Raw genomic sequence first — 18,640 nt, forward strand, 5'->3', positions numbered from 1 at the left:
ACACTTCATAATGGCAGGGACCTGTTATGTTTTATTTATCACCAAATCTTTGCTAACTAGAACGCACAGTAGATACTCAAGGAATTTTTGTTGAGTGCATGAATTAATATGGATAAAACTCTTGCAGAATCAAGCAATGGCAATTTTTTGGATACCATATGAACGCAATCTATGTGATTTGTAAGGCTTGTACCGCCCCCACTGTGGTAGTTACATTATCTGTTGTCAATTTGAGACTTAAGAGTGAATGGGGTGGGGTTTAGCCTAGCAATCAGGTCGCAGTTTGATGACCTCACTTGGAGGCACTAAGGAGATAAATAGCTTGCTGGAGGTGGGACACACAGACACTCCCTGTGAGACATTCCATCTGAGAAGACACATGGAACTGTGCTAGTGCCCTGAGCTGGAGGAGCCACGTAGAGACCCTGCCAGTGCTGAGGTGCTTACGCCGCCACTGGATCTACAAGACTTTCCACCCACTGGCCTGTGATCTTCCTGCATTCAGCATCATTGAATGTGTTTCGTGAGCCTGAAGAGGACTTTATCGATTGGTATCAGACTTATAGTCAAATATTGGATTTATGGACTTGATCTAGACTGAGCTGGGACATTTTCTCAATATTCAATTGCTTTTATATATAAAGCTCTTTTTTACACACATATGAGTGTCTATGAATTTGTTCCTCTAGTCTACCCAGACTAACACACCCACCTTGTTTGGATAAACTCAGAGCCTGAGACTTGGTGTAAGGCCAGTTAGAATGGAAAAGGGGCATCCAGGCTCAGCTCATTCTCTAAAGCAGTGCTTCTCAGCCTTGCTTACGCTGTGACCATTCACTACAGTTCCTCATGCTATGGTGACCACCCCCCCCAACCATAACATTATTTTCATTGCTACTTCATTACTGTCATTTTGCTACTGTTATGAATCAGGTGACCATTTGAAAGGGTCATTCAACCCCTAAAGTGGTTATGACCCACAGGTTGAGAACCGCTGATCTGAAGGCTTCATCTAGTCAGATTATGAGGTATTATTGTATTTCTTCATGGCCCTTTTCAGTCTTAATTAAGAGACCAGTGTGGGTCATGAACCCAAAGACAGAGTCCAGTTGCCTTCAGGAGAGAAGTGTAATTGGTCAGGGTCATGCATGGTATCAAACCCAGTCATGCTGACTGAAGGTCAGAGCTGGCTTGCAGACCTAGTGTTGGGAGACCTAGACAGTGAGGCAAGCCTCTGGTAAGGTAGGGCATACCAGGTCGTGGCATCCCAGGGATGACTGATTTCCAAGCTAGGACATGTTCTTTTTACCTTCTGATACTTCTCTTTTCTTCTTGGTGCGCCTACTATGATTTATGAAAAAAATATTTCTGTGATTGGTAAAGCTAGAGCTGGGGGAAGGCCATGTCACTATTGTTGAATAAAGTAGTCCAGCTAAAAAATAGCTTCAGCCTATACACTGGGAAATGGAAAGAATTTGTAGTAGCCTGAAAATCACAAGGCTTCTGTCCTATGTAAGTTCTGAGACTACTGTCTAGGTCATTTCAAGGTATACTTTTCCTTATCAATGACACGAGGCAATGGATAGGATAATCTCGAATAATTCTCTTATGGAAGAAAGTCAATAACTCATCATTCAGTGATTCTTTAATTTGCTAAGAATGCGTTGAAATCTTTCCTGTGCTGCTTCTGTACTAGGTGCTGGATAAATAGAAGTCAAAGAATGTTCATCTCTGCCCTTAAAATGTTTTTGTTCTAGTGAGAGGGATCGGCAGGTGAACAAGCACCTGGACGCTACGCTAACGGTTCTTATAAGGCTCCATGGGACCATAGTTGAAGGAAAGGGGTCATTGTCCATGCTAGAGTCACAGAAATATATTTTAAACAGAGGTCTTTAAACAGAGGTCTTTAAGGATGGCTTTCTGGGATGTTTAAACAGAGGTCTTTAAGGATGGCTTTCTGGGACAGGAAAGAACAATAGTGGGAAAGGCGCGAACACTCGTAATGACAATGATAGTCTCTAGTCAATCAGGAGACACGTTTTCGTTTGATATGTGGTAAGGTACATGAGATGCAAATAGTGACTGGAGCTGATATTGGAAGAGTTCATTGGGGTCATTTTGGTAAAGATCTTGAAAACTATTTTTTTTTTGCCTTGAAGCTATGTGCTGCTTATTAATTAGGAATACTTTTGGCTGAAAGTAACAGACCACCCCAAAGATGATGATGAGCAGTAACAATACCATCGTGGGTGATGAGTGAGAAAGATGAAGCTTTCTATTCATCTTTTTCCTTTAAAGAGTTTGTCTCAGAAACCCACAGGGGCAGTGCTACCCTGACCCACAGTTATGATCAGTTGGAATGGACTTAATGGCAGTGCGTTTGTTTTTGGACTTTTGCTTAGAGAAATACGCACACAGATAGCTCATCCCAGGTCTGATGCAATCGGTCAGCAATGCTATCAAAGACTAGCTCTTTCTGTTCTTTTTTTTTTTGTAGCTCTGTCATGCTAATTTTTCATTCTTAGGTTTTTGGCCTCGTGACCATGCAAAGTTAATATAGTGAAGGATATTGTAATAGGCAATTTCTTCAACTCTAAGTGGCTTAACACAACAAAAATGTAACATCGCCTACCTTACTCTACCCCCCACCCGGGTTAAAATGCAAAACTGATAACTGATAACGCGATTCTTCCTCAAGTGGTCTTTATATTGCTCTTCAACCAATGTACTGATTTGCAGCCATCTGAAAGGATAGAGAATAAGAACTGCACACAAGTGCATTTTGTTTGCGAGCGGAACACAGTGTTTTGCTCCATACACTACTGATGGGGATTCAGTCGCAGCGACTACACAGCAAGCTGGCCGATGAAGAGTCGGCGTGCCTAGAATGAAGTAGGTTTGCTGATGAGTTAGCAGTTTCTGTCATAGGCAGTGCAGCTTTAACATCAGCTTCTATAAAATCATAGACACATGGAGGAAGGTAGGAAGAAAGGTATAGGAGTAATGCTGGCAACCTCTCATGTTTGTACTGGTTTTTCTGGAAATTTCATGTAAGACGCCTCCTTACATCTTCCTGGTCAAAACGGTGTCATATGTTCACTCCTAGCTGGCTGTAGGGGGACTCAAAACGTAAGCATTTGAATGGGGAATGAATGTGCCCTTGAGACTTTCTCACCTGGCACTTTTCTGGAACACATCAGTGTCCGTGCAAGGCTCGAATAAAGCCAGAGCAAGAAGAAGGGGGAAGGCGGGCAGTTTAGGAGTTAACCTATAATATCCACCAAAGAAGCGAAGCAGCTTTTTTTTTTTTTTTTTTTTTTCAGAGAAGTGACATGATCTGATTTGTAGTTTAGAATGGTCTTGCCGGAAAATAGATTGTGGGATCTTTCCTATTCTGAGGTATGGACACCAATTTATCTCGGGGAGTATTAAATTCTAATAAGGTCAGAGAAAATCTTACAGAGTACTCAACAAAGTGGATGTCTCAAAACTTCTACCTACTGAGGAAAGATCCAAATCTCTGATTCCAGAAATAAAATTTCTCTTTGAATAATTAAAGCCTGTGTCATTGTGATTGATGGGCCAGGAAAATGTTTAAAAATTTTTACATGAAAAGAAATGCTTCCTTTCCTTTCAAACCTTGGATATTTTTCTTTCTCGCACAGACTGGGGTCTTCAGCTTTGAATGCCCTTCAGTATCCACAATTGAATGGAACCATATTTAGATTATAATATGGCTTCCTTTGGTCTCACAAGAATGCTTTCTAACAACCGCATGTCTGCGCTTGGGTACGAATGACATTACCTGTGGTGTGGAAAGGCACTCCCACCCCCCGCCCCTTGGCGGGTAGATATTAATGAGTTGGAAAGTAAGTAACCAAGTCTAAGGAGATTTGAGGAGTAAATACACATGAACCTAAAAAAATATGAAATATGTTCAGGATAAACAGGATAATGGCTTCAACACACTGTTTAAATCCAGAGAGCTCCTGTGATGGTCCAAGGATGGTATATGGTGGTTGGGTGAGGGTCACCTTCTAATCATGTCCTCCTTGACATTCCTTAACCTCTTGTAGTTAGGTTCTGAATAAACACCAATTCTGGCCAATCTGGAATGTGAACAGAAGTGATAGAAGTCCCTTTGTGTTTTGCCCCTACTTTGCTGACCTGAAGATTATTTGTTACACATGGAAACACACACACAACAAGAGGACTACTAGCCAACTTTGCATGAATGAAAAGTGATCTAACTCAGATAATACCGTTAATAAAATGCTTCTAAAATAGTAGTTGCCTTATCGATATCATCATGACTGTAAGGGCCCTGGAGACATAGTGGGTTCATGGTTGGCTGCTCTCCACAAGGTCAGCAGTTCAACACAACCAGCCACTCCATGGGAGAAAGATGAGGCTCACTACTCCCGCAAAGAGTTACGGTCGCAGGAATCCTGTCCTATAAGATTTCTATGAGTCGGAATGAACTCCATTGCAGTGAGAGTTTTTTGAGTTATGATTGTAAAATCAGGTGATATTTTCTGGTACCTTAGTTTATAGAGGCTTTATTAAGTAGCAAAGTTGCCCTTGTACAGCCAGCCTTGGTCCTTGCACAAGGGGCCCAAGACCTCTACCTTCTAATCAGGAAACTTGCAAGCTCAAGCATCCATATATCAAAACAAAGTGATGCGAATCCCAGCGGGCTCTCAAGCTGCGTCTCCTTCTCCAGGACGTTGCGTTCTCTTCGCTCCTTCCTCTCCAATGGCAGCCTCTCCTCTGCCTCCACATCCCTCTTTCTCTGTCCTTAGGCAAATGTGATCTTCTGAAGGGCAAGTAAACTCATTGTACAAGCATGTGTACAACATTTCTATTTAGATCAGTGTTTTCTTCGAGTTTTTAATCATGTTTGGTGGAGAGTCCCGTGGGGTGGAGAGAAAGGGGTGGGGAATGGGACTGAGCCAAGAGGGAAGGAGCCGAAGAGTAGAGAAATGCGTTAGACACCAAACCCACTATGATGGAGTCAATTCCGACTGATAGCAACCCTCAACAGGGCTTTGGAGACTGTGAATCTAAGGGAGCAGATCGGCTCCTCTATTTCCTGTTGGGCCGCTGCTGGTTTGGAACCACCAACCTTGTAGCCAGCGCTTGATGCCTAGCCTACCGTGTTCTAAATAGAATGTTAATTTGAGTTATATAGCCTGCTATGTTGGTTTTTTGATGATATAATTTTTAATAGTGAGTAGATTAAACATTGACTTTTGAGAGATGATGTCATATATCAAGAAAGGAATTCAAAGAGACAATTTTGTAGAAATTCATTGTATGATTTGCTGTGATCCCGTGAACCATAAGCGACATTTGAGTGCGTTTATGTTCAGTAGGAGCCTTGGTGGCATCACGGATCAAGCATGATCTCAAAATAGGTGGTTAAAACTCACCAGCTTCTCTCGCAGAAAAAGGTGACATTGTGTGCTCCTGAAAAAATTTCAAGTTGGGGAAAAAATGAGGACCGGATGCCAGGGGCTTACGTGGAGAGCAAATGTTTTGAGAATGATGAGGGTAATGAATGTATAAATGTGATTTATACAATTGATGTATGTATGGATTGTGATAAGGGTTGTATGAATCCCCAATAAGATGATTTTTTTAACAAAGAAAAACATTCATCCAACTGAAGAAAAAAAATTCAAGCCTTTGAAACATTGAAGAATAGTTCTATTCTGTCGTACTGTGTCCCTATGAATGAGAATCGACTCAAGGGATTTGGGGATAAGATAATTTCAATACAAATGAAGTTGTAGAGCAACCAGTGTTTCTGAAAATTATTTCTCCATGTGTCTATGCTTCGTATTACCTCTCTGACTCACATTTTTGATGGTAGTCATGTACTGACATGGCCTAAATATTCTTGGTGCTCAAATTTCTGACCCTGTCTAATTCCCTCTCCACAAGTGTGGGCTAGTTCTTGCGATTGTCTTCTGAACAAAAGAAGATGACAAAAGCAATAGTGTGTTACTTCTGAGATTAGATTATAAAAGACTATCCCTTTCATCTGATGAACATGTCTCTCCCTCCTACTCTTGTTTGCTGTACTGAAGCCAAGTGTTACATGGAGGCGCTATTGTGGCAAGGAACTGAACATGACCTCTTGCCAACATCCCACACAAAACTGAATCCCAACTATATGAATCCTGACAACAACCATCTGATCCAGCTTGGAAGCAGATTAGTCCATAGTCAGCCCTTTGGATGAAACCATAGTCCCAGATGACAGTCATTTCGTTCAGTGAGCAGCTTCTGTGTGCCAGGTCCTATGTGGTGTAAAGTGTGTTAAATCAGATGTGCCCCAAGCTTCAGCAGAGCTCACAGCCCACCAGGGATGGGTCTGAGTTTCTGGTAGCTGGGTAGAGGGCAAGGACTAACCAGGGGGCACCTTTGATGGTGGGAGAATTGCATGAGCCACCATCATCTACAATGGTTGTGAAGAATACGGGCCACTCTTCCCTCCCATACTCAATTAGGAACTTTTTTTTCTTCCCAAAGACAGGTAAATATATAGAAACCTCCATTTTTGTTACAGATAAGAAACATTTAAAAAATACAAACGACTTTGTACTGAACATAATGATAAGCAAATCTACTTTCAATGGAGAACAAAAAGCCCCATAACATTTCTGAAATTTTCTCAGACAGTGTAATATTTTTCAGCTCAATATACTGTATTATTTTAATGCGGGCAGGGACAAAGGGCTCTGGTGATGCAGATGAAGAAGCAATTAATTGGAACTAACCTTAAATACTATAAATAATGATAGCAGTTGATACACATTTTCTAAAGATGGTGTAGTGTAAGGCAGGCTATCTCTATACTCTAGAGATAGGGCCTTAGGGGATTGCACACAGCGAGACCGAGACCCTGATAATTAATTTATCAGCACTGGTCTAGGGGAATAACCAGCTGGATGGAACTAATATGTACCACCTTGGGAAATGCAAGTGACTCAGAGGATGACACAGAACAGTGGCAACAGAAGAAGGAGATCTTGTTGAAACTCTGCTGGGAACCCTGATCTCAGCTCTCTGGCTGAACATTTCTCTGTTTGCTACTGAGGATGGATTGGAACTTCACAAGTCTTTCTGTAGGAATTCCTAAACATGACTACCTATTGCCATATATATATTTTATAGCTGAGTCCTTCTCAGGTAAAACTTTTAATGCTCTCTGATCTTCTCTTCAGCTTTTTTTTTACCCAGGCAAAATGAATGTACAGAAAAGTATGCCAATTATATGTGGTGCATTTCTACAAACTGAAAATACTCCGTTAACTCGAAAACAAAACAAACCAAACAACCAAGTTCTCTGCCAATAAGTTAATGTAGACTCAGAGGGACCCTATAGGGCAGAGTAGAACTGACCTGTGGGTGTCTGAGGCTGTAACTCTTTACAGGAATAAAAAGCCTTATCTTTCTCCTGTAGAAAGGTTGGTGGTTTTGAACATCTAACCTAGTGGTTAGCAGCCTAAAGTGTAATCAATATGATAACAGGGCTCCTACTCATGTAAATGGTACCAAATTAAAAATGAAAACCAAACATGGCCAGCACTTTAGAAGTGATTCACATGTTCGATTATGGCTGCTTCCATGAGCATTGTTTGTGGATCCAAGGAAGACAAAATCCTTGACAACTTCAACCTTTTCTCCATGTATCATGATGTTACTTACTGGTCCAATTGTGAGGATTTGGGCCTTGTTTACATTGTTTCAATCCACACTGAAGGCTGCAATCCTTGATCTTCATCCGCAAGTGCGTCAATCCTCCTTACTTTGGGCAAGCAAGGTAGTGCTATCTGCATATCCCAGGGGGTTCATGTCTTCCTCCAGTCCTAATATCACAGTTTTGCTCCTATAGTCCAGTTCCTCTGATGATTTTCTCAGCATACAGATTTGAATAAGTATGGTGAGAGGATACTACCCCATTCCACTTTTCTGCTGATTTTAAACCATGCATTATGCCCTTGTTCTGTTCGCACCACTGCCACTTGATCCATTTATAGGTCATGCACAATGTCATGTTCTGCAATTCCCATTCTTCCCAAGGCTATCCAAGGGTCGTTATGATCCACACAGTTGAATGCCTAGACTGAGTCAAGTGAACATCTTTCTTGCATCTCTGCTTTCAGCCAAGATCCACCTGACATCAGCAATGGTATCTCTTTTTCAACTCACTCTTCTGAATCCAGCCTGAGCCTCTGGGAACTCCCTGTCAATGTGATACTGCAACCATGGTTGGATGATCTGTAACTCTATAAAATCCACAGAGAAACTAGGAAGACACCACCCTAACCTGGTGGTAACATTGCCATCATTACTAATAAGACATAACGAAGTCACCTCCCTCTGACAGAATGAACTGAAATGGGAACAGCATCAGTATACTCTTGCCCCAAACACATAATATAAATTTAATCAGCAGAACGCCTCAAGTGAGCCCAAATGGAAAGACGGTCTAGAAAAGCACACAGTGTGATGGACAAAGGAAAAGGAAGAGCGAAGGCTTCCTGTGGGGACTAAGACGCCATGGCAACGTCAGGCAATTGGGCTTCTTGGATCGAAGTGAGTATTGGTAAACAAAAAGTAGTAGTAGCAGTAGAAGAGGAAGGAAAGGAAGACGATGATAATGATAGTGGCAACACTAGTGAAATTGAAGTGAGTTCAAGCCTGCAAATTAGAAAACACTATTGTTTGAATGTTAGTTTTTCATTAATTTCCAGAAGAAAAGAAAATAGCAACAATTAATGTCTGTCTGGGTTCTCCAGAGAATCAGAATCATTAGAAGGTGTGTGTGTCAATTTTTACTGATAAGTAGTTTTTTTTTAAGAAAGAGGCCTATCCAGTAGTGGAGACTGACAAGTATGGAGTTTGTTGAAGAGAGCTGGAAACTGGACATTCAGGCAGGAGTTGATACTGCGGTTTGGGGGCAGAATTTCTTCTCTAGAAAACCTGTTGCCCTTAATACCTTTTAACTGATAGGGTGAAGCCCGTCCCCATTATTGAGGTTGATCACCATTACTTAAAATCAATTGACTGTCAATGTTAACTATATTGACACAGTGTCTTTGCCATTAGTGGAGATATGAAACCTGTCATCAGATGAATACACTGCTGTTTTGTGCTAGAAGGCACTGTGATTTATAATAGGAATGAGCTGCACATCCACTATCCTTCAATTCTACCTTTCCACAACTTTTTGAAGGATACACACACACACACACATACACACACACACACATTCATTCCCATCTTACAGATAAGAAAAATTCCCATCTTACAACTGATGAACAGCAGAGCTGGGAAGCAAACTTAGGCAGTTTGGCGATCAGAGTCCATGTTTAGCCTCAGTCCTTTCTTGCCTCTGTAGCAGGGTTCCTTCAAGGGTGTCACGGGTGCATTTCTTGGCCCCGGGTCTTTGCACAACTGACTAACTCAAGCAGTATTTCCCACTGTCTTCAGAGTGGGTTCTGAGCCAAGGCCTGCCTTCCTTCCCGGCTGGGATGTCCTTTGCAAAGGAGTCTTTTCTGAGATTCTAAAATAGAAGCTTGGGTCTCTGTCTTCTCACAGAAAGTATCGAGATCTATATTTATCCCTCTTCCAGAAGCTGAGGAACCCAGTTCATGCTAATTGCAGTTTACCAACCAAGCTGATTCTTAACCCCATGAATATTTTTGCCATTGAATGTGCCTACAACTTGTGAAAATGAACAAATGGCAAACTGCTCTGCTCTTTTTGCTTCCCACACATGATTATATTTTGTTCCCTATTAACTCTGCAGTTGCACCATGGGCCTCAGAGTTATGACCAGGCTGAAAACAGCATGCACTTGGGGTTTGTTTATACACACATTTCAGGGATGAGAGAAGCTGACCTCATACTGCTAGAAATTAGGTTTTCAGTACCATCTGGTCGTGCTGTGGGTTAGGCATTGAGCAGCTAACTCCAAGGTGAGTGATTCAAACCCATCAGCTCCTTAGAAGGAGAAAATGAATCTGTTCCCATAAAGATTTACAAACTCAGAAGCCAAAAAAAAAAAAAGGGGAAATTCGACTCTATCCTATAGGGTTGTTATGAGTCAGAATCCACTTGATGGCAGTGAACAGTAGCTCAAGTTCAATGTGCTTTGAGTTTTAGGAACAAAAGAAGCCTGAAGAGGCAGGATGAGGCCTGCAATGTGCAAATCTCAAAGGGCCACCTTCACAGAATGAGCAGGTTCATTGTCATGAAGGGAAACAGTGCCTTTGCTCAATTCTCCTGGCCCTTTGTCACCATACAGTTTTCAGTTTTCTTAAAATGTCTTTCTAACGAGCTCCCATGATTGTCCTGTGTCCTTTGAGAAAATCTATCAAGATTACCTCCTTGGAATCCCAAAACACCGTCTCCATCACCCTTTGAACGGACCTTTCTGTTTTGAATTTGACCCAACAAGTCTTCTCAGGAATCACTGTTTTGATTGGACCTTTTTAGCAAGAAACCCTAACAAGGCTAAGACAAGAATATGACTGGGAGAACATGTCAGTCTCTGTTCTGATGACAGACATGTTTAAACGTGTTTTGTTAGGAATAAAACCATATGTAGAAAAACACTTTGACTTTACTCTTTATTCATTAATTTCAAAAAACGTCATTAAAAGTTTAAAAAAACTTTCACAATTACGAAAAACTAGAATAACTAATTAAATGTACCTATCATCTAGGTCTCCAATTGTCAACATTCTGCAAAAAGTGCTCTATAAACTCATAGCCCTTTCTCACACACAAACACATGTTTTGCTGAGCCATTTCAAAGGAATGGATAGATTTCATGTGACAGGTCTCACTGGGCCAGAAAGTTGAAGAATGTCTAGTCGAGAGCTAGTGGTATGTCCTTCCTCCATTCCTTCCTTCCTTCCTTCCTTCCTTCCTTCCTTCCTTCCTTCCTTCCTTCCTTCCTTCCTTCCTTCCTTCCTTCCTCCCCTCCTGCCCCGGCCCCCTCTCATTCTTTTATTCTTTCTTTCTAGTTGGAAAGCTATCAGGCTTAGTTAATGCTAGTCACACGAGGGCAGACTACTAAGGGTTGAACATGTAATAATAGCATCGTAGAACGTGAATCCTGGAATGCACTCCACTTTCTAGTTCCAGCCTCTCTTTCTTCTCCTTCTCCTTCCTTCCTGACCCCATGCTTAGTTAAATTGGTTGGTTCCCCAGCCAGAGGACATGCTAGGTGCATTCCCATCTTTGTCCTATTCATAATTTTGTCTCCACTTGGTTTTCTTTCCTTGTTTGTTCTTCCCACCACCTTTCTCTTACTTCCTCATATCCAAGTATTCCCCATTTTCAAGGTCTAATCCAATGGCACCTTCTTCAAGAATGCTGTCCCAGGACACTCTTGAAAAGAGTGATAAGCAAATCTTACTGGGAATTCCAGTCAAGATATGGAAAGGGAGGGGGGCATATGTATTTCACAGAAGGCAATTGCATGTACGTTGGTGGGTAAGCTGGGTGGGGCAAACTTTTATTGGGAAAAAGTGCTTACTTATATACAACCCAAAGGGAGAATATGACTATTTTTATGTTCCTAATGGAATATTTTAAACTAGTTTCTGTCCAGCCCTTGGTGACCAAGGCAATAGGCTACTGGGACTTTAGGCTCTGTTCTTTCAAGGTACACAACATCCTTTAGATGTCACGCCAGCAAAATTCAATATGGAAACCCCGATAAGTGAACTGAGACTGATCTCAAACTGACCTGTACCAGATGCAAGGAACCAAAATTCCCCCATAGCTTTTAGACTAAAATATCCTAGTATGAGAAGAAGCAGATGACTGCTTTCCCAAGGCCACGAATTAGTGGTTATTGGACTTTGGTTAAACCTCTGGCTTTGAGGCTGCCTGGGACTACCATATATGTACTATTTTAATGCCCTTCCTTCTTTCTAATGACATGTATCAGTCTGGTAGGCATGGTACTGCCCACTCCCATTGTTCATGTATATAGTGTCCAGTCACTTAAGATTTTAATCTGAACAAGTCAACAATTCATGTAATGCATGGATTGTGGTCTGAAGCCAGCCTATACATGTATAATTACCTATTCTCAACAGTATTTTAAATTCTATACCATTGTCTAAATTAATGACACCATCAATAGAATTACCTTAACCCCAAGGGGATACTCGATAGTGTTCTCTCATAAAACGATAATGATGTCTCTAAAGTGGACTAGAGACATATAAACCATGGCTACATGAATGGATTTGGAGTTTGTAATTAATTCCAGCCCTAATTTTAAAATAATTCGTTTTTATGATTAGCTCTGCTTGATACCCTCATGATGAGATCACTGAAGATCTGAGTGCTATAACAAAGTGTGCTGAAGAAACCAGATTGTGCCTGGCTATCAGAAAGAATAGTGTCTGTAGTCTTAAAAGCTTGTCTTAAAACAAGCAGCCATCGAAATGAGGCAGAAACTAAATCCACAAGGAAGCAGCACGCCAGCCTATGTGATCTAAGGATTGTAAATAATAAAATCCAAATCTGCTGGAGGGAATGGCTTTAGAACTTAAATTCTGAAGACTTGGTTTGCAAATGGCTATGGCTGAAAATGGAAGCTCCAAATTGACCCCTAGGGTCCCCGAATGGATTAAACCCCCAAGGAACCCCCTGGCCCGTGTCTCGGGATGTGAATAGCGTTCCTAGCAGACATCGCATTGTAAAGTCAGTGATGGCAACTACAGTTAGGTTAAAATGTAACACCTTATCATTTGTTCACCATTTTGACTCATCTTAAAATTGTTTCAGTGTCTCATATTTTTACTTGACGTTTTTCTATGTTGTGTCTTGTCATTATTTTTGGTTTTGTTTGTTTTGTAGGGTCTTCTGTATGAAATCCAGGAAAGGTAAATCTATAGAGAGAGTAACTAGATTAATAATTACCTAAGCACATGGCAGGGGAGTGTGGGAGCAAATGCAGAACTAACAATAGTGAATATGAGAAGAAAATATTTTGAAATTGATTTGGTGGTAATGATTACACAGTTCATCTTAATATGATTGGACAGGTAAACTGTATGACATGTGAAATATATGCCAATAAAATGATTTTAAATAAAGAATCCAGTTTCTTCCCTTTAAAACACTCTATGAATTTTGTTGATGTTGAGTACCCCCCATGTCCATTTCCTCTTACCCACAATATAGATATATTATTTATTGCTCTGAGCTCCCATTTATTGTGTCTATAGTGCTTTTGTGGTCCTCACCACTTCTTATTTATTTGTTTGATAATATATCTTCTACTTTATATTATAAGCTTTTTGAATGTAGCTGCCTTAGCTTGTTGGTCTTTATATTTCCAAGGGTGCCTTATATTTGTGAACTGTGTAAGTACTGCCACTTGCGTCTACCTTTTCCAATACACCAGCTTCTGGCTTGAAGGGCTGGGGAAAGCCAGAGAATAGAACCTGGGACCCTGAGAGACGGCTTCAGAGGGTACCACTGTGGAGGTTATTGTGCTGTTGCTGCCACCTAGTCCAGTGGAGCCACCGTGAGAGTACCAGCGTCCACTTCACGGGCCTGAGGGCTGGCCGATGGGATGGACTCTTGGACCTCTCTGACAGACTGGGTTCTCCATGCAATTAGAAATTAGAAAGAATAAAGAGACCAATTCACAGATACTTACACCCTTTATGAGGTTAATGTCCCCTGGTCCTGATTGCCAACATCTGACTGGCATGTTAAGCAGGTTATAAAAGTGCGAGAAAGAAGAGCGGCAGCAGCTGCTCTTTTGCTGTGGAATCCATTCAGGATATAAATTTTTTGCTGAGATATTTATTGTAAAATAGCATTTCCCCCCCTCTTACTTTTATTTTTAGCCAGCATTACCCCAGCATCTGTTCTACCTCGCCTGAGAAATGTGTTGGAATGGGGGTGAGAGGAATGTACTTACAAAAGTGGGGAAAGCTTCTGCAGGGTGTGAGGAGACAGGCAACAAGTCCTCCTCTAATCAGACTGAGGATCCTGGGAGGAGCTTGCTTCCTTCTGCCTGACTCTCACATTTGCCGATGCCAGAGCCTTGAAAGACAGAAGAGAGATTCAGATTGTATAGTGATAGCCCCATCAAGTGCTTGCCTAACATTTGCTTGACTTCCAGTGATGGGGATCTCATTACCTCACAAGTTAACTTCAAAGGAGAAATGAAAGTGGCTTTCTGGATCTTATTTTAAGTAACTAACACCCAGTGTAAGAACTACTCTGGGTCATAGGCAGAGGCAATTCATAGGCTTGCATGGAAAGAGCCACCATTTCCTTATTCTGTCTGGCTTTATTCCTCAGCCCACCCCAGCATCGATAACTTGGTTTGTAATCAGAACTTGTTACTAAACTAAACTGGATGGTTTTGTTTGATCTTATTAGCAATTTAAAACCCCATATAACACCTGGACAGAAACTTCAGGGTTCCTGGTATGCTATCTTACTACCTATCCTCTACGGTATCTCTATCATTCCTCAATGACTATGCAGAACTCACAAACAAAAGTCATGATTCAAGAGTTTATTAAGGAAGTGAACAAGTTATAAGGCCAGTGAAAATTCTCAGGGGTGAGTTTACAAAGATCCATCCAGTCGGCTAATAAATGCCCAAAGGGCATACCACTCTGCTATAAGCTTCACACCAAGGGCATTCAGTTTAGGCTCCATGTGCCAGCAAACCCAGCGCCCTGACTGAACTGTCTAGAGGCAGCCTCAGGCCAGACCCCTCAGCTCAGCTTCCAAGGGCGAGGAAGCATGCAATCTCCCCAATTAAGAGTCCAGAGGTACCCCACTCTGAAAGCTCGGCTTCCAATTAAGAGTCCAGAGGTACCACACTCTGAAAGGCAGCCTTCTGTAGAGAAGCACTTGGCTCTCCTGGCTCTGTGGCCTGGAAAGTCCCTTGCTCTGTGCTGTGCTCTGGCTCCTGGTTCTGCTGCGGCTCCTCTGGTGCTGTAGCTGTCGTCCAGATCCAGGAGGTCCATTGCACAGGGATCTTGGGTCCAGAGAACGGGCTCTACTCTTGGCTCTTGGATGACCAGACGTCCCGCTTTTTTCGGGACAGTCCCGCTTTTTAACAATTTCCCCCTCTTCAAGCGGCATTTTAAAAAAGTCCCGATTTTTGGAAAGAATGCATGACAAGCTAGGTTATATGGTGTCCGGCTGCCATGTGGCTATTTCGCTAGGATATGAGTTTTATCAATGGTGTCCCGCTGGTGTCCCACTTTACCAATGTTAAATCTGGTCACCTTACTGAGATCCCCACTCCTGTTTCTCAGAGGGGTCATTTTATACACAGCAGGATGACGCTATAGGGAATTCTATCTCAATTACTCACAGGTGAATCTTGCATCTTCCTCCACCTTCTTACCAGACCCATGCAGGCAAAAGTTGTTTGGTGAGCTTTAAAAGTTTTGGCTAGGAGAGCCGCTGTAAATTTATCAAGATATGTGTTCTGACTCTCCCACAAAACAATCTACAGTGGACTGTGTTTCACATGTTCGAACCATATAAAACAAAGTATTCTGGGGGGGCGGGTAATCAGAGATGATTTAGGAAGAATGAAGAGATAATTGTACTAGGAACCTGAGACAGATGATTGGAATTAGGCATAAAATTTAGCCCAATATTGCAACAAATTAAGGCAAAAATAAAAACAGTGAGCCTTATGGCTTTTATTTAGTAGAAAAAATAAAACCATTTAGTTGGTAAGCTTTGTTTGAAAAGAATTTATAGCGTAATAAATAGCTTAATAAATCCACTTACTTATGTTCTATCTGATCCTACTGAAAATAAGCTGTGTGGGGGTTAGGAACCATGTCTGTCTTGTTCATTCTTCTATCTCTTGTTGTGAATATACTGTTGGCATTTATAGATATTCAAAATAGTTTCTGGCCAAATCTACAAAACATTAGCTTCAGTTGATTACAAGGTCACTTGGAATAAAACATTATGAAATAAAAATCAAAAACCAGAATGAGTGGAAATGGACAATAAAAATGAAGTATGATAGTTTATTCACTTGAAGCATATAAAGAACACAAAAGGAGTTCCTATGAAAATCAAAGATTTTGGCTCTAGCTGAACTTTGCATTTGATGCTGAGTTTGTGGTGACAAGAGTGAAAAAGAAGTTGTTATCACCATCGTGGATTTTGTGACCCAATCACCTGAGTCGCAGGAAGCAAACTTTTTCCTAACACTGTTGTGAAAGACATTTCTCCTGTAGAACCCTGTGAGAGTGTGTGGACTGTGGTGGACAATGCTCGTATTTCTATGGCAAATGCTGTTAATAGCTTTTCCTTGTTGCATGGGGAGAGATAGCAGAGGGACCACAGGGACATGCAGCTCAGTCTGTGAAGAGGTGCATCTCACGATTCCACACGGGGGGTCATAAGGAAATAGAGAAACATGGTCTTCGGCTACGCTCTTGCAGGTCTTGTTATTTTGCCCTATCCATTTGAAGATTATTCAAGATTGGCCTTTAGAAGAAGGAAAAACAACGACTAGAATGGACTAGGGCCCACTCTTGGGGCACTAATTATGCTGGGCACTGTTATTCTGACTCTATCAAGGTGAATTTGTTTTAATGGATCATAAAGGACCGACTAACTGGAAGTTACTGGATGTTATGACACCCAAGAACTGAATGATCCACCTAAGTATTGTTTTAGGCTTGATTCTTTTAGTAGATGCTGAGTCAGTTCCTTGAATGTAAGTAACTTACTTAGGAACTGATCCTGGGAAGCTCTTGAGGGAATGCCGAAAGTGAGGCAGAGTGGGAGAAAATCTATGGCGTGCTTGTTATCACTCGGTTTGCCATCGTGGGCAACTGGTATGATCCTGGTGGAGACCTCTGAGGAGGACTATGGGACTTTAATTATGATTGTACTACTGTGAGTCAGGGACTCTGGAGTTTGTATGCATGGACTCCCATCCCTTAGTGGATGCGGGTTGCCTTGAGGAATTTAGTCTCTAGGACTCCTAGGCTATCCTTTCCATGTGCTGGGACAGTCCTTCTATATGTGAGAATGTGCTCCAGTAGAGAAGCAGGTGCTTCATGTTGGGACAGATAACATGCAAGGAAATTCAGGTGAACTTGAGAATTGAAGAAATTTGGAATGGCCAATCATCCAGGATTTCCTAGTACCAAGAAACCTAGACTCTAGCACCCATGGGACAAAAATGGGGAATGTCAAAGGATACAGTGTCTGGGGTCTTAAAAGCTTGAAAGTAAACAAGTAGCCATCTAGCTCAGAAGCAACAAAGCCCACATGAAGAAGCACAGCAGCCTGTGTGGTCACGAGTTATCGAAAGGATCAGGTATCAGACATCAAGGAACAAAAAAACATATCATTGTGAATGAGGGTGAGTGCAGATTGAGGCCCCAAAGCCCATCTGTAGGCAACTGGACATTCCCTTACAGAAGGGTCTCAGGGAGGAGATGAGCCAGTCAGGGTGTAGTGTAGCGCCTATGAAACATACAACTTTCTTCTAGTTCTTTAATTCGTCCCCCCCACCCCAATATCATGATCCTAATTCTACCTTACAAATCTGGCTATACCAGAGGATGTACACTGGTACAGACAGGAACTAGAAACACAGGGTATCCAGGGCAGATGATCCATTTAGGACCAGTGGTGTGAGTGGCGATACTGGGAGGGTGGAGGGAAGATGGGGTAGAAAGGAGGAACTGATTACAAGGATCTACATATGGCTTCCACTTTGGGGGACAGACAGCAGAGAAGTGGGTGAAGGGAGATGTCAGACAGTGTAAGATATGTCAAAATAATAATAATTTATAGGCTGTTGGGGTTCATGAGGGAGAGGGAAGTGGGGAGGGAGAGGGAAAAAAATGAGTAGTTGGTACCAAGGAGTCAAGTACAAAGCAGATGTTTTGAGAATGATGATGGCAACGAATACACAGGTGTGCTTGACAAAATGGATGTATATATGGATTGTAATAAGAGTTGTATGAGCCCCCAATAAAGTGATTTTTTTTAAAAAGGCAATGTCCTAGGCAAACCAGGGCAGTTGGTTGCCTTAGATAACAATCAGTGGCCATCAAATTGATTCCAAAGCACAGTGAACCCAACACCCCATTGGCTTTTCAAGGACTGATATTTCAAAAGCAGATAGCTGGGTCATTTTCTTTCTGAGCCACATTTGGGCAGCTTTCAAAACACTAACCTTCCAGCTAGAAGGTTTCATGGACTGAATTGTGCCCCCCTCCCCAAATATAGGTTTGTGGGTCTAGACCATGGTTTCCAGTGGTTTGGCAGTTATGTAATGATGTCATGTAGCAGTTATATAATGATGGAATCATCCTTCATAATTAGAGATCTCACACAAGCAGTCCAGATTTGACTGGGGAAGAAGGGGAGGTGCAACACCCTTATGTAGATCACAGTCTTGATCCCATGTAAGGAAAGTAGGGTGGGAATCAATACCCTCCATGAGGTCCATGCTCTGATCTTCTGTAAGGGGAATTTCCCTAGGCTGTGGACTGCACCAGCTTCTATCTTAGAAGAGATAGAAGAAGGAAGAAAGGAGTAGTAAGAGGAACTACTTAGAGCCATCAACAAAGAA

Source organism: Tenrec ecaudatus, chromosome 10, assembly GCF_050624435.1.
Source record: "Tenrec ecaudatus isolate mTenEca1 chromosome 10, mTenEca1.hap1, whole genome shotgun sequence".
Lineage (NCBI taxonomy): Eukaryota > Metazoa > Chordata > Mammalia > Afrosoricida > Tenrecidae > Tenrec > Tenrec ecaudatus.